Raw genomic sequence first — 13,926 nt, 5'->3', positions numbered from 1 at the left:
ATCCCCTTTGTATAAAAGCAACGTCTGGGTGAAGGAGGAATGCCTTGCATGTAAGTCCTGGGAGATTCCAGGACAACCTGAATAACCCGTTGTCTTAATGCTTTTGTGTTTGGGCTGGTTAATGTCCTTGGCTTCAGCTTCTTGCTCAGCATCTATGAATTACAGCACTATTGTTGAGAGAGACATGGTTCTCTGATGGGCACTATTCCCCCTTTTCTTGCTGGGGCCCTCTGACTGTGAAAAATGGTGACTGGGTTTACATATGTCAGTTTTTTTCCCCAATTTTCAAATAATTTCTAGTATTCCCACCTGCAGTGTTGTCATTCCCAACATGCCCTAATTTTAGTGCTGTGCACAGCGGAGGAGAACCAGTATCAAAAGTGTTTTAGAGCTGTCCAAGTGCATGCCGTCTCTAAAATTTACAAATGTTCAAAGTCAAAGACTTTATAGTTTAGATTAAATACAACGATTCCGAGTTCAGTTTGTACAATGGAAGAAAAACATTTTTCAAGTCCTCCCACTCTCATTAACATGCATGAAACAGATCACTAAGAGTAGCCCTCTTCCAGAGTGAGAAAATAAAAATATTCTACTTGTTTTCAAAATGTTTTTGATTAAGTATTTTTAACTTTCATCTCAATTGAACACTTGTAATATCAAACAAGTGGGGATTGCACAAGTGATTTGTCAATTAATAGGCAAATCAGTTTATCAGAAGATGCAATAATCCTGTTCTTGGAATTTAGAACCTAAAATGTAAGAGTTAAAGAGTAACTTGGTTTAGTGTGTTAATTAAAGGGAGAGAATTACCAGATTTAATCACGTACAAATGAACAAATTATTTGTTCATGGACATTGAACAAATTCAATCATAATTGTTTTTTTAAAGTCTCAAATTAAAAATGAATTTCTTCGGATTCTGGAGCACTTAAAAAAATCTCTTCTGTCTCAAAGCATCCCAAGAATGTGTCATTCAGTCATCTTAATGGCTTTCAAATGCAATTACCCAATCCTTTCTTGCATTTGGTAAAGTGCTACCATGCCTTAATTGTCATACTGTGATGATTGCTCCAAACGTCTTTTAAAAAACAGAAAAATAACGAAGAACATCCAAAAGTTATCAGCTATCGGATTGCAAATCCACAGAGATCCAGGCATTGACACATATTCATGAGTGTTAAATCACTCAGAGAGCAGGTTTTTCAACCATTTTGCCATTTTTGACTGTAGTAGAGAGAAGTGTTCATGAAAACACACCAAATTTCTCCCACAAATGCAAGAAAATCTGAGAAGGAAATTTCAGTGCAGTCAGTGCAATATACTACATCAATTTCTTAAAATTCATAGCCTCTCAGTTTTCAAATTCAGTTTACCTTATTTTAAATTTGGTTGCCTTGCTAGGAACTTGTCTTTATTAAGATCAATTATGATATGGTGTTTTTTTTATTGAAGACATGGATGACTGGATAATAGCCATGTATGAATTAAGTAACATGGTTATGATAATGATTTTGTTATTTAATACTGTATCTCCTGCTCTGTTCAGTGAAGGAAAGGCTGAAAAGAAACACATTTTTTGGTCCTTTTTGGAGAAATACTCCCTCTCAATAGTAAGGGAATCAGATGCGCAGGTTAACCATAGTAATAATCAACTACAGTACAAAAAGGTTTAACCACTGACTGAGAGGCCTGGCAAATTCATGTTCAATTAAGCAGGTTCTCTATTATCATGGCTTGTGCATTCAATTAGTGCCTTTGTCAAAATAAGGAGTTTAGTGTATACAGTACAGTATATTCAATAGTGGATGATTAGAGTCAGCTCCAATTAATATGTTCGTTGAAGATTCTATCAACTATCTGGACATTTAATTGGTGAGTAGTATTATGGAATGAGAAAAATGAATACTGAATGTGGATGGCCTCTTGTTGTCCCAAGGTCTTTAAAATTGTTCAGTGTTTCAGAGTACTATGCAGGTTTTTGTTGTGCAGAACATTTCTAACAGAAATGTCCACATTGGTGAGCAGTCATTTTACAGCATAATTTTACACAAATAGCCTTTGCCTTTCAAGTTATTGTAAAATTAAATTTAAATATATATTTCCTAGACATGCACTCATTTTACATTACATAAGAGATTAGAGGGTGACTTATCAGAGTAGTTATAGCATCGTGATGCTTCCTTCAACTACAGCAGGAAACAAAAAAAAATATTTTCTGATGAAAGCTTAGACAGCACCATGCTGTGTGCATTTAACGGAGAAAACAAACAACAGAAGAAACAGGAGATTTCACTTTATATTAAAGTTGATCACAAAGGCTCGAAAGAAAAATATATCATATTGGTAGCTGGTAAATTTCTGTTAAGTTTGTACTTCATCTCTGACCACAGTTAAAATTTAAATTGATTGGGAACACGTGTTTATAAAAATAAATCAAAGGTTTTGTGACCCAATGTAAGATTGCATTTGCCCTGATGAAAAGACGTGAGCAAAATGTAATTGTGATTGCAAAGGGCTTTAATCTGAGCCCATATAAAATGCATATTTCAATTAGTGCATGTTGATGAAATGAGAGTTGCATTAGATGGTGCACTGATGGTTCTGAATCACTGACATTCCAAAAGACAGACCTGTTATTGAATACTGATGAGGAGTCTGCCATCAGCATTATTTCACATAGCACATTATTTTAATGAAGTCTTCATTAGCATAGTTTTTTCAGTGGGAATGTTTATGCCACTAAAATAATATCCATCAGTAAAAAGCAACTTAAATCAGTCAACTCTGTCAACTCTAGTGAAACAATAGTCTCTAAAATGAGAAGATTTTATTTCATGTATGTAGGTTGTATTACAACAAAGACAATATGACTTCATTATTTCTGGTGAGATTTAAGCTAAGCACCTGCACACATTAAAAACTAAAGTGAAGCATAAACCCTTAAGGAAAATAGACCTACAATAATGGCATGGAATTGAAAAAAATAAATAAATGCAGAGTTAAAATGGAAATGAGTGCTCTTTAGACAGCTTTCAAGTGTTGTGCTAAGAGTTTTAGGTAACTGGAGTTTGAAAATTATTTCTTGTGAAGCTCTACGTATGTTAAGAGCGTATTGAATAGTGGACATTCAAAAGGCTGCAGCAAGGGTTAGGGTTAGAAGTGGCAGCAAAGTTTGTTTGTTTGAAACCAAGTCTTCCATTGTGTTTCAGAGGGGCAAATTAACTGAGGTTTTGGTTATGAAAGGCCTCAACTTGTAAATTTTGAATTACCACTTTGTAGAGTGGGACATTTTCAAGGGCCTAATAAATGCTAAAAAACATCAAAAATTAAAATGTCAAAAAGCAGAGAAATGCCATTAAATTAGTAATTTTAGTAGGACCTAAATCGCATCCATAAGGTTTATAAAGATCAATTTTGCCTAATTCTCTAACCCTAACCCTAGCTCCATACATGTTAAAGCTGTGAAATTATATATGACTGCATGGTCCATTTTGTCTGACTCTCAAACTCCAACTTTACAGTAAACAAACATCTCTATATGTCTGTTATTGAATTTGCAAGGAGCGCAAAGGTAACCTTAGCTCCCATGAGTACTTAGCCCCTCTTGATTTTTCGATGTGATGTGGACTCTCATCATTAAGTCAATTGAGTGCAACAAAGGAAAGGAAAGTCTAGACTCGATGAACTCAATGAATATATGGCTGAACTCAGGTTTAAGCCTAAGTTTGGAAAATCTCACAATAAACCTTCAGAAGAGGTCTTATTGTTATTACTAATCTATTTGGCTGATGCTTATCACTTTTTTCCGTGGAGCAATTTCGGTGAAGTATCTTGGTCACAGGTACAACAGCAGAGCTCCAGTATTGTCAGTTCAATATCTATACAAATTATTTGAATTGGTTATACCGGTTTACTCCTGTTCTATGTTGGGATCAGTAGTTCATATATACCAAATTATAGGATTTTATAAATTATAAAAAATGTAAACTTCTTTGACCTGTACTGTAATTGAACCTTCCTGACAAGACAAAAGCTATACAAATGACAGGGTAAACACAAGAGTTTATATAGGCATATTTAGCCGGAGTTAGTGTATTGGTGCTCTGATATAGTAAACCAGTTTCATAACTGGAAAAAAAAGATAAGGTACTTTAAAAGTCTCTTAAGTCCTCATTCTCTTCAGAAAAAGATCCCTCTAAACCAGTCCACGGTGAAAAGGTTTAATTCAAACTTTCTCAAAATGTCAGTTTCTTGATTTCAAAACCTTCAACACATTTAAATTCAGCTTGGGGCAGTGTGCCCTGAAAAATGGTTCTCTGGACATTTGAATGAATCCATTTAAGATTGTGTGGGGAATATTAGAAACAACATATTGATTTTGCTTCTGTTTTTTGCCTCCTATAGAGTTTTGGGAATCTTTAGAAAGCTGAGTAGTCTGAAGAGTTTTCTCACAACATTAACTGGCATTAGTTCTGAAACTTTTCTCATTGAAAGAATTGAATACAGCTGGGTCATGACCATAATTTGTGCCAACTGGCCAACATCTTTTGCCAGTTGGTTTCATTACATTAAAATATGAATCAAATGTGATTACTGTATATTGGTGATGAACCATGTACTGTATGGAGCTAGGGTTATGGTTAGTGAATCAAAATGGACCTTTAAAAACATTATGGATATGAATTGGGTACTACTAGAAATAAAATGTATCATTTCTTATGTTTATTAGCATTTATTATACAGTATATTTAATATATTCAAATGAGTCTTCTGAACTTTTCTTTAGCATACATACACTGTAGTATATATGATAGTATATATATACAGTATATCATTATTCCACTATTTCACTCCTGGTCTGGAAAGCCCATTCCAACAGTGTGCCTGTTGATTTAATTGAATGAGAAATTGATGTAATTTGTTAAGACTTACCAATGATTTTCAAAAAAGTAAGTTAAGTATGTTCTTTGAGAAGCTTGAGTTCTTTATGAGACCCATAAGGCTGTGGATCCTCAAGACCAAAGAATGAGTATCACTGCTAGTTGTGGAGATGCACATTTATTATGATCATAAAACCATCATACTGTAAGTAGTTGTGACATTACAGAAATATAAAATGAACCCTAAATATTAATAGCTATTTGTCTAATCATAATACATCTATTAATGTTTTACCGGTTTGTTCTTTCTTGACAGCCAAAGGCATGTACTTGTAGTGACCCCCAGCTTTGTTCCACTACACCAGACCTCTCTGGACACTTCTCTTTCATACGCAGATGTTAATTACAACAACCGGCTAAGGTAAAGAAGTTAGCGAAAGCTCACCTCACAAACACACCTCTGAGACCTCTCAGAACATAGTCATGATGAAGCAATGCTTTCCTTCCTAACCAGGTGAATCATTTTCTGTCACTTCATCCCACTCAGTGCTGATTAATCAGTACAAATTCTTGCGGCTGTTCTTTTCAATTTTAAGTGCTAATCAACTCAGTGTCATTCCATCTGCCTCTCAGATAACAAAATGTGAATGACTGAGCTCTCATTTTTATGCAGCTCTACCTTTGAAAGTGCAGCTAAGTATTTTTATGGCAGGGTTCAGAGTATTAAGGCAGCCAGGAGATAGTAATTATAGGAGAGACTATTCCTGGTCCCTGCTGGTTATAATCTGGGCAGTTCTACAGGGATCCTTATATCATTACCGCAATGAGAGTGTGTTCAATTAATTCCATTAATACAATAATAAATCTAGATGACTGACAGTGGGCAGCAATAAACTCACTGCAGTTCTTCAGAAATGTGTTGAATGTAACACAGGCTATTGTGAGGTTTGCAAGTGTTCCTTTCATTTTCCACAGTTCTGTGACATTGACCTAAAGCTTTGGAGTGAAGTGAATAGAAGGAATACAATGTCTTGTTACCCAAGTACACATGGTCAGAGGCTTCTGTTTGATAACCAGGAGGTGTTTATCCTCCCAGTTAAAAGTCCTCTGTGAACTGCGTACAGTATGTTCTTAGGAGGTTACATTGTCTGCCACTGAACTGAATCAATGCATTCTGTGTAATTACAGCAGAGCTGTCCTGTCCTGTGCTGTGTTTTTGAGCTAACACCTGTGTTCCAGGTGATGCACAAGTTAAGCTCCCAGTGCCTTTATGCTTGTGTTCTGCACAGAGTTGAGATCAGTTCCAGTTGGGAAGTCAGCTGAGTTCCTGTGTTAGCATCACACAGCCAGCACAGAAAATTTTGGTGCAACCAGATTCAACATACCAGTTTTTCCGATGGAAAGCTGGTACTTGGTTCTTCATTTAGATACATGAATACTAATGTAATATATTTAACTAGGTATGCCAGTTGAGAACAGGTTCTTATTTACAATGACAAGCTGGCCAAGAGGCTCAAGCAAATGTTACACCAAAGACGAAAGGGAGAAAGTAAGAAAAGGATGATCAATTTAAAATGACATAGCAGGGCATCATGCTGCAGTGTTAACAAGTACAAGTGGCAGCTTGAAAAGATTTAATTTCGTAACTGAAAACACCCTCGGATATGAAGGCGGACAGTTTCAGTTCACTTTGCAGATCGTTCCAGTCATTTGCTGCAGCAAATTGAATTGACTTCTGCCAAGAGTCAGTAGTTCTTCTTGGAGACTTCAGTCTGACAATGGTACTACACCTTAACAAGCATGGGAAGAAATAAGCCAGACAAACAGAACCGTAGAATACTTTTCTAAAAGCATAGAATTTAAAAAATGTGTAATGCACTTGTAAGGCCTTGTTTAGAATATTGTGGAAAATTTGGTGAGCACGTTGTAAAAAAAAAAAAAAGAAAAGATATTGCTACACTGGAATCAGTCCAGAGAAGTCTAACCATATGCAAGTTGAGGAGACTTGATACAAGTATTCAAGCATCTCGAGGGAAAATTCAAACAAGTATACCCAGAATAAATCACGGAACACAAACCAGAGGGCACGAGAGGGAACTACATTGAAATGCATTTTAAACATGAGACAGAAGGCACTACTTTCTTCAAAGGGTTCTAGACGTATGTGGTTTCAGCAGTTTCCCTGTCTTCTCTCTATGAATGACAGAATAAGATCCTCCGATCAATTAGCTATAAATGACCAAATAAGGCAGATGAGCTGAATGGCTTCCTATTGTTTTTAAACGATCTTGCAGTATGTTCATAACAATAAAGATCTTTGCTACGGAGTTAATGCGAAGGAAACAAATGCACATGCACTGTTGCCCAGAATAAAATAATTAAAATATAACTCACAGAAGATGTTGCATGCAAAGTTAGTAAAGGTCACTAAGCTCACTAAGTTTCTAAGACACCCATGTTTTTCCATGAGGTCAATAAAGATCATTACTTCATCAACGTATTCAGCTACGAATACAGTGGCACCATTGCCATGTCTTCAAACAATAATTTTCAGTAAGACATGCCATGAATACATTGTCATATGTATTGCCTTGCCAAAAATCCAGTAAAATGATTTGTGATCAGCTTTCCTCTCATGTCACTTTCTAACCAGGCTCACTTGTTGTTAGAAATACAGGACATGCCATCATTTAGATATTTGTCTCAGAAACTTCGCTTCATTAGGCAGTTGCTTTCAGTAATCATATACCACAGGGGTTTGAGAAGATGGTGACTGAAAGACATGGAAGGGCTGATGTGTTCTGGCACAGCTACAGTATTGCAAAGCCTTGCTGGCGTTCTGCTCAGCTAATGCCAGTCTTGTTTTTCCACAAATTAGAGAGCTGAAAAAATTAAAACTAATTAAGAACTAGAATTAGCTTTAAAGAGCTCATGTAGGTGTTTCTTAGGTCTGCCTACCTAGCGGTAGGAACAGAAAATTGAACCTTTTGTAGCCGAGAATTCTGTTCTCTATTATAGACTCCATTATAGACCAAAGTCACAGTCTGCTGCTTTATCACCTGATAAAATATCAGTGCAGTCATGCTAGTCATCTCTTCTTGTTGGAGACTGAGTGCGCTTCCCTCTGCTCTGCACATACAGTAGCTGCCTTTGACTTCCACACACTGGCGTTTGACCACTGGCTGGGATTTCAGGCAAACAATTATCTCAGCGAAGCAATCAGACTTTAAGGATTCAAAGGGCTGCTATAAGTGTTCTCTCTTTTGCTTCTTCCATTTAATTAAATCTTTTCATAGACATTCATACAGGGGATCCAAACAAAACCATGGAAGCAAAAATGGAAATAGAATTAAATCACCCCGCCATTCATTGTCTCTCCTCTCTATCTCCCTCTTACTGTTGTGGTATGGTGTGAGTAAAGCAGCTTGAAATTGTTATAATGCAGACTCTTTCAGATGACGCACCGCTCCTGCCCCCGTGTGATTAATCTCTTTGGGAAGCTACCAGTAAACTAATCAGCAACAGCTTGATTTGAGTTTCATGTAGTGTCTTGGCACTGAAAATCCTTTCCTGCAATATATTCCTTTCATTTTTACATTTCTGCACAGGCTTACTCCTAAAGCGAGCTTTCATCAGACACACAGAAATGCTTTCAATGTTTCATAAGCTCTTCACATGTTTTGGAGCCGAAGGCATAACACTTCTGATGAGAGATGACAGAGGTGTATTTTTTATTACCAACTTTTAAAAAATTTGTATAGATTGCATTTTTTGAAGGTACAGGGGAGCACAGATTACAGTAATATACAGCGACCGCAGGAAAGCATAACACATCAGAACCAGGACGTGAATACATTGTTTGAATATATTTATTTGGCCCTAGATTTGAACAGTGGCGTTAAACTCATTTTATTGCAATTGCTTTGTATTGTGTGTATTTCTGTGTACTGTATGTACATAATCACACATGTCTTGACAAATCACAGAGACCATACAGTAATTGCCTCTTTGGAAACTTGATGACAAATAGCTGCCAAGCAAGCCGCATGGCGACATGCTGCCTCACAGCGCCTGTGTCCTGGGTTCGATTCCAGCCTGAGATGCCATCTATGCACAGCTCTCCCTGAAACCTGCAGCCATGTGGAGTTTTGCCAGGTGCTCCAGTTTCCTCCCCGAATGGATGCATGGCCTGGTGTTCTGTCCAGGCTGCAGTCCCGCTTTGTGTCGTGTCCATCCAGAGTTGTACCAGTGCAGATGTACAGTAGCTTTCCTGAACCGCCTTGGGTACTTTCTCTCCTGAGCTAGGCTTCTGCTCACAAGGACCCTCTAACGATAAAGTGGGTGTCTGAATAAGGATGAAATGTTGTATCTCACTACCTATCTGTTGCTTCAGCTCACATCTGTTTTTTTTCTTCATGAAAACTGTTTGCTGTAAAGATTTCTGACCGCTACAAGCTGTGAAGTGTAATGGCTTTCCTGATAAACTATACCGCTGGCCCCAGTCAGCCTTTCTCTTCATTTCCCATCTGTCTAGCTTATTTCAGCCTCCAATTTCAATTTATTTACCATAAGGATACCAGTGCACATGCTATGAAATCATTAATTTGGAGCATCTAATTTGAAGCAAGACAGATTGACTACAGATTGGTTTCATTTCAAGACCAGAATAGCAGAAGGATTTTGAAAACTGCAAGAGACCTTGAATTAAAGATAAACTGAAAGTTAATAAAGATCTTCTCCTGAGTTTGCCGTTTAACTGTAATGCTAGAACATCTATTCTATATAAAGCCATATAATGATCTCTGGAACCTACTTAATCGAGTTAATGGTGAAGTTTCTAACATGCCTTCAAATTTTCAAGTGTTTTGTCTCTGTAAATAATTGTTCACCTGAGAATGACACTGAATAGAACAATAAGTGTTTATACTGGATGTACTGTGTGGTGTTTTTCCATTGAAGTTATGATAGTGATATGTACAAAAGCAATTTCAGGGACATTTTAGGAAGCTGCTGTTTAGAGAAAAACAAGCAAAGATGAGTATATCATTTCAGTTGAGTGAATACTTGAAGGGAAATACTCTTTGATGTCTTAATTACTGTATTAATCTATATTCTGTATGTTAAGAGGAGATGTGATTTGAGCTGCAAATTAAAGATTTTTTTTTCTTGTTCCTTTAAGATTAATTTGAAGTTGACAATGGAAAAAAAAAAACTTTTCATAAGTATACCCATTTTCAGATGTGCCTAGAAATATGACAGATCACCTCACTGAGAGAGATGTTTCAGGACTGAAAGACTGACTAAAGCACTGTAGACAGGTTTTCTCTGTTATTTTTTTTTATGTCCTCTCCCCAACTGAACAAGATTAGGGAAATGCTGCTAGCAGGCTTTAGAAATAGCTGTGCTTTAGTGTGATTGTTCAAGCATCTCCGGAAAATACTGGCACATGAACAAAGGTCAGCATTGAATGTGACTGGAGGAACATTCTGGCTTTTGTAATTGCTGTGCTGGTGATGCTTCTAATCTTTCTGTTTTCTTTGTGCGGTGCTCATCCAACCAGTTTTAAGAGTAATCTAAGCATGAATCATACATTTGCTTTTTTGTGCAATAGAGTAATCTGAGCTTTTTCCACAGCAGATTATTAAAACGGCTCATTAAAAAGCAAAAAAAAAAGGAATTATATCAGAGACAAAACAAATAGGATTCCAATCAAAGTGAATGATGCCTTTCAGTTGTTAAGGCAGATGAAGAACGCTGTGAGTCAAAGAGTACGTCAGCAAAGGTTATCTATTCATCCTGCAAATTGGTACATGGAGGAATCTGCAGACGTCCTTCTTCCACCACAGATTTGCAGTAAAGTGTAATGGGCAACGGTGACACTAATCCACAGTGTCCTTCACCTGTCCACCACTTGTAACTTTTAATGAGGTTTAGAGGTGTTAGTGTACATGACTCATGCACGATTTCTCAAAGACTCATCCTTAAAAACCCCAGCCACAGCTGAGCTCTGATCAACTGTTCAAGATATTTCGGGCCCCCGGGTTGTATTGTAAGAAACAAAGCCTCCTGATGCAAATGACATTTTATTTCTCTGTGAGTCTAAAGAAACCGCTCAAAAGCTTAAAGTTCTGTTGGCAAAGCTCACATCACCCTTATTCCATCTGTCCATTCTCACTTCATCCAAGTAGAGGGTCACGGGGGAGCCGGAGCCTATCCCGGCAAGGAACACACGCACACGCACACGCACACGCGTGACATCTGCACACTCACACCAGCGCTAATTTTCTCAGAAGCCAGTTAACCTACCAGTATGTTTTTGGACTATGGGGGGAAACCGGAGCACCCAGAGAAAACATGGGGAGACCATACAGTACAAACTCCACATAGGTACTGCGGCACCCCAGGATCTGAACCCAAGACCCCTGCCCTGAGGCAGCACTGCTAACCATTGTGCCACCCACACCCTTATTCGCACCCATAAAGCCAGCAAGCAATGTGGAATCTCTCTCCCTTTTATTTTTTTAAGGCAAAAAAAAATTCAACCTATTGTAGATGCACACAATAGATTCGATTTCAATAGTTTTATTGCTGTTGAATGAAACAACTGGATAGCACCCTTGACCTTTGGAACTTTTCCTATAGATGGAAATTGAACCTGAATTGCTATGTTTCAGAGCATCTTATTCCTCCACCTGAAAGCGAAAGGCATTTAAGGAATGACAAACATAGTTATTTGGACTTCAATAAACAGAAGATGAGCAATCTATTCACCAGGTACCAACACAACACTCTGTAGGTCGTGGGGTTTTTAACCATTAGTCAGTTTGAAAAACTGGTACCTTCTCTCTAGCCTTTGGGAGTAATAATAAAAAATAATATTTTAAGAGCACTTATAGTAATAGTTACTTTTCTGTACATCAGCTGGCTGAAGGAGTCTCACTGAGGACATAGTTCTAAATACCACAACCCCTACCTCTCCCCCTCCCCTTCCACTGTTGTACGTGCTGTAAGCACCCTGAGAAAGATTTCCACCTTATTCTGGCATTACAGCTAATGAGAAAAACCTGCTTGCTTTAATATCCAGACTGATTCTCGAAATGATGTACAGTCATTGAGTGTATTAGATTTTCCTCATAATTGGAGTAATTTGTTCTTTAGCAGCGCGCAGCAAAGTCTCATTTCATCAGATGTCATGCTGAACCAGCTCCTGAGGAGGCGAAATTTATAACATTTACGACAGCCCAGATTAAGCTCATAAAGGACATAAAGAGAAACCGTGTTCTGGCAGCACCTTCATGAAAAATCAGATGAAATAGGAAAATCCTGCAAACTAAACACCTTTTAGAAATGCTAAACTACACTGCCAATAAAGTCCAAACCTTGGACTTGAGATTGCTAGAATTGTAACATTATTTTAAATCAATGTTACATGGCACATGCTAGTGATAACGGCAATAATAATGTTAAAGAGAGGAAATTGATAACAATTCTACTGTATCCATCTCAGGTTGACCTGTAGAATAAAAAAAATAATAAAAAGGCTCATCACAGGTGCTGGATGAGAGCACGCAGCCTGTAAAACCAAAAATGGATGAAACAGCCTTGTTATGTTTATTCTTGTTGGTTTCACAGGCGTAAACAGGGAAATCAATCAATTAATTAACAAAATATGTATGAAAACATATAACAAGATAACTGCAAAAAGTACACCACACACAGGTCTGGGGCAGATTCAGTTACTAAGCAAATAACTATGCTACCAGCCTTGACAGTCTGTTTTTTCCTGATAGAGCTCTCACAATTACACTGTGTTTAAATGGCAGCCTGGTATCAACATCATCTTTGGCCTCTTTGCCAAAAGCTGTCGGCACCTTTCACTGTAAATAGCTCCTTCAATATTTGTATATTATGCTGCAAACGAAGAGCTTTCATTTTAAATAAAGAAAGATTTGAAGCATTAAAATTTGTTATTCACAAAAAAGAATCCTGGAATGGGGAAAAACGGCAATGCGAGTTAACTCGATAGCAATGTGCTGTAATAATAATTGTTCTGCTGTGTAAGTGGACAAAATGATAATGCAACAGTTGTGAGGTTGTCAGCACTATGAACAGGAGAAATAGATTAGGTCATAGAGAAATCGATTTATAAGACATAGCCTAAGCTAATACTGGGTGCATAGTACATGCATATAAGGATAATGCAGAGAGGAAAACTGAGTTAAAATAGAATGTCAGCAGTATCTATACAGTATACTTGAGGAGTACTTTATAAATATGGAATTTCAGCCTGAAATTAAAGCCACTAAAAAGTAAAAGATAATCTGTGAGGCTACACACAATCAGCAATATTCAGTTTGTGCCAACTATCCCTAAAAACTATAGATAACACAACTGCATGTTATGTTAGCTAGAATCCAATAAACTGAAAATATTTTACTACATTCTGCAAAAAATGACACAATGACAGTATAGCTATATATTACAATGCTTTTTTATATTCATATAGAGAAATATAATAAAGATAATAAATAATTTAATACCTATATAGGAAAATATTGTGATTTTCAGAATAATGCAATCTACCGCACTCTATTCATGGTTAACATCAACCTGTCTTAAATAATCAGCTCATGACTCAGTTGCCTGGAGTGCAAATACGGAATAAAATACCTAATAATGAGAAGTGAAAACTACTTGGACAATCACTGTAAATTACTGTGACTGTGGTTTATTACACCCTAATGTCACCTACAGTACATGCAATCAGTTCCACAGTATATTTGACCCAGCAGAACAAAAGAAAGTTAAATATTTAAAAAAAAATCACAATCAAATTTTCATGATAACTAAAAATACCAAAGTATTGGCAGCTCTGATCTCAGTACGTCCACCAGTCTACTGCTCTGTTTTCTTGGTTAGTCAGTAAACTTCTGTACTGTAGTTCAATGGAGGACCCACCTGGCAGTTTCCCATTAAGTGTATACAAAAAGTTAGTGAGATTAAATGTGCATAAGATCACTAGAAAAAGAGGCTAAGTAGTTCGGAG

The 13,926-nt window shown here is 37.1% G+C and overlaps 1 long non-coding RNA gene across 3 annotated transcripts in view; it reads left to right on the top strand.

The window, feature by feature from the left end:
• Nucleotides 1-13,926, top strand: part of LOC138224380 (uncharacterized) — a 42,604-nt gene that overhangs the window by 11,082 nt on the left and 17,596 nt on the right. For all 3 annotated transcript variants that reach the window (XR_011182857.1, XR_011182858.1, XR_011182859.1), the window contains exon 2: nucleotides 5,197-5,301. This is a non-coding gene — a long non-coding RNA (uncharacterized lncRNA). The remainder of the gene's footprint in view (nucleotides 1-5,196; nucleotides 5,302-13,926) is intronic.

This window comes from Lepisosteus oculatus, chromosome 20 (genome assembly GCF_040954835.1).
Source record: "Lepisosteus oculatus isolate fLepOcu1 chromosome 20, fLepOcu1.hap2, whole genome shotgun sequence".
NCBI classification, from domain to species: Eukaryota; Metazoa; Chordata; class Actinopteri; order Semionotiformes; family Lepisosteidae; genus Lepisosteus; species Lepisosteus oculatus.
Note: the sequence above shows the minus strand (reverse complement) of the source record. Positions and strands in the feature narration are given on the sequence as shown.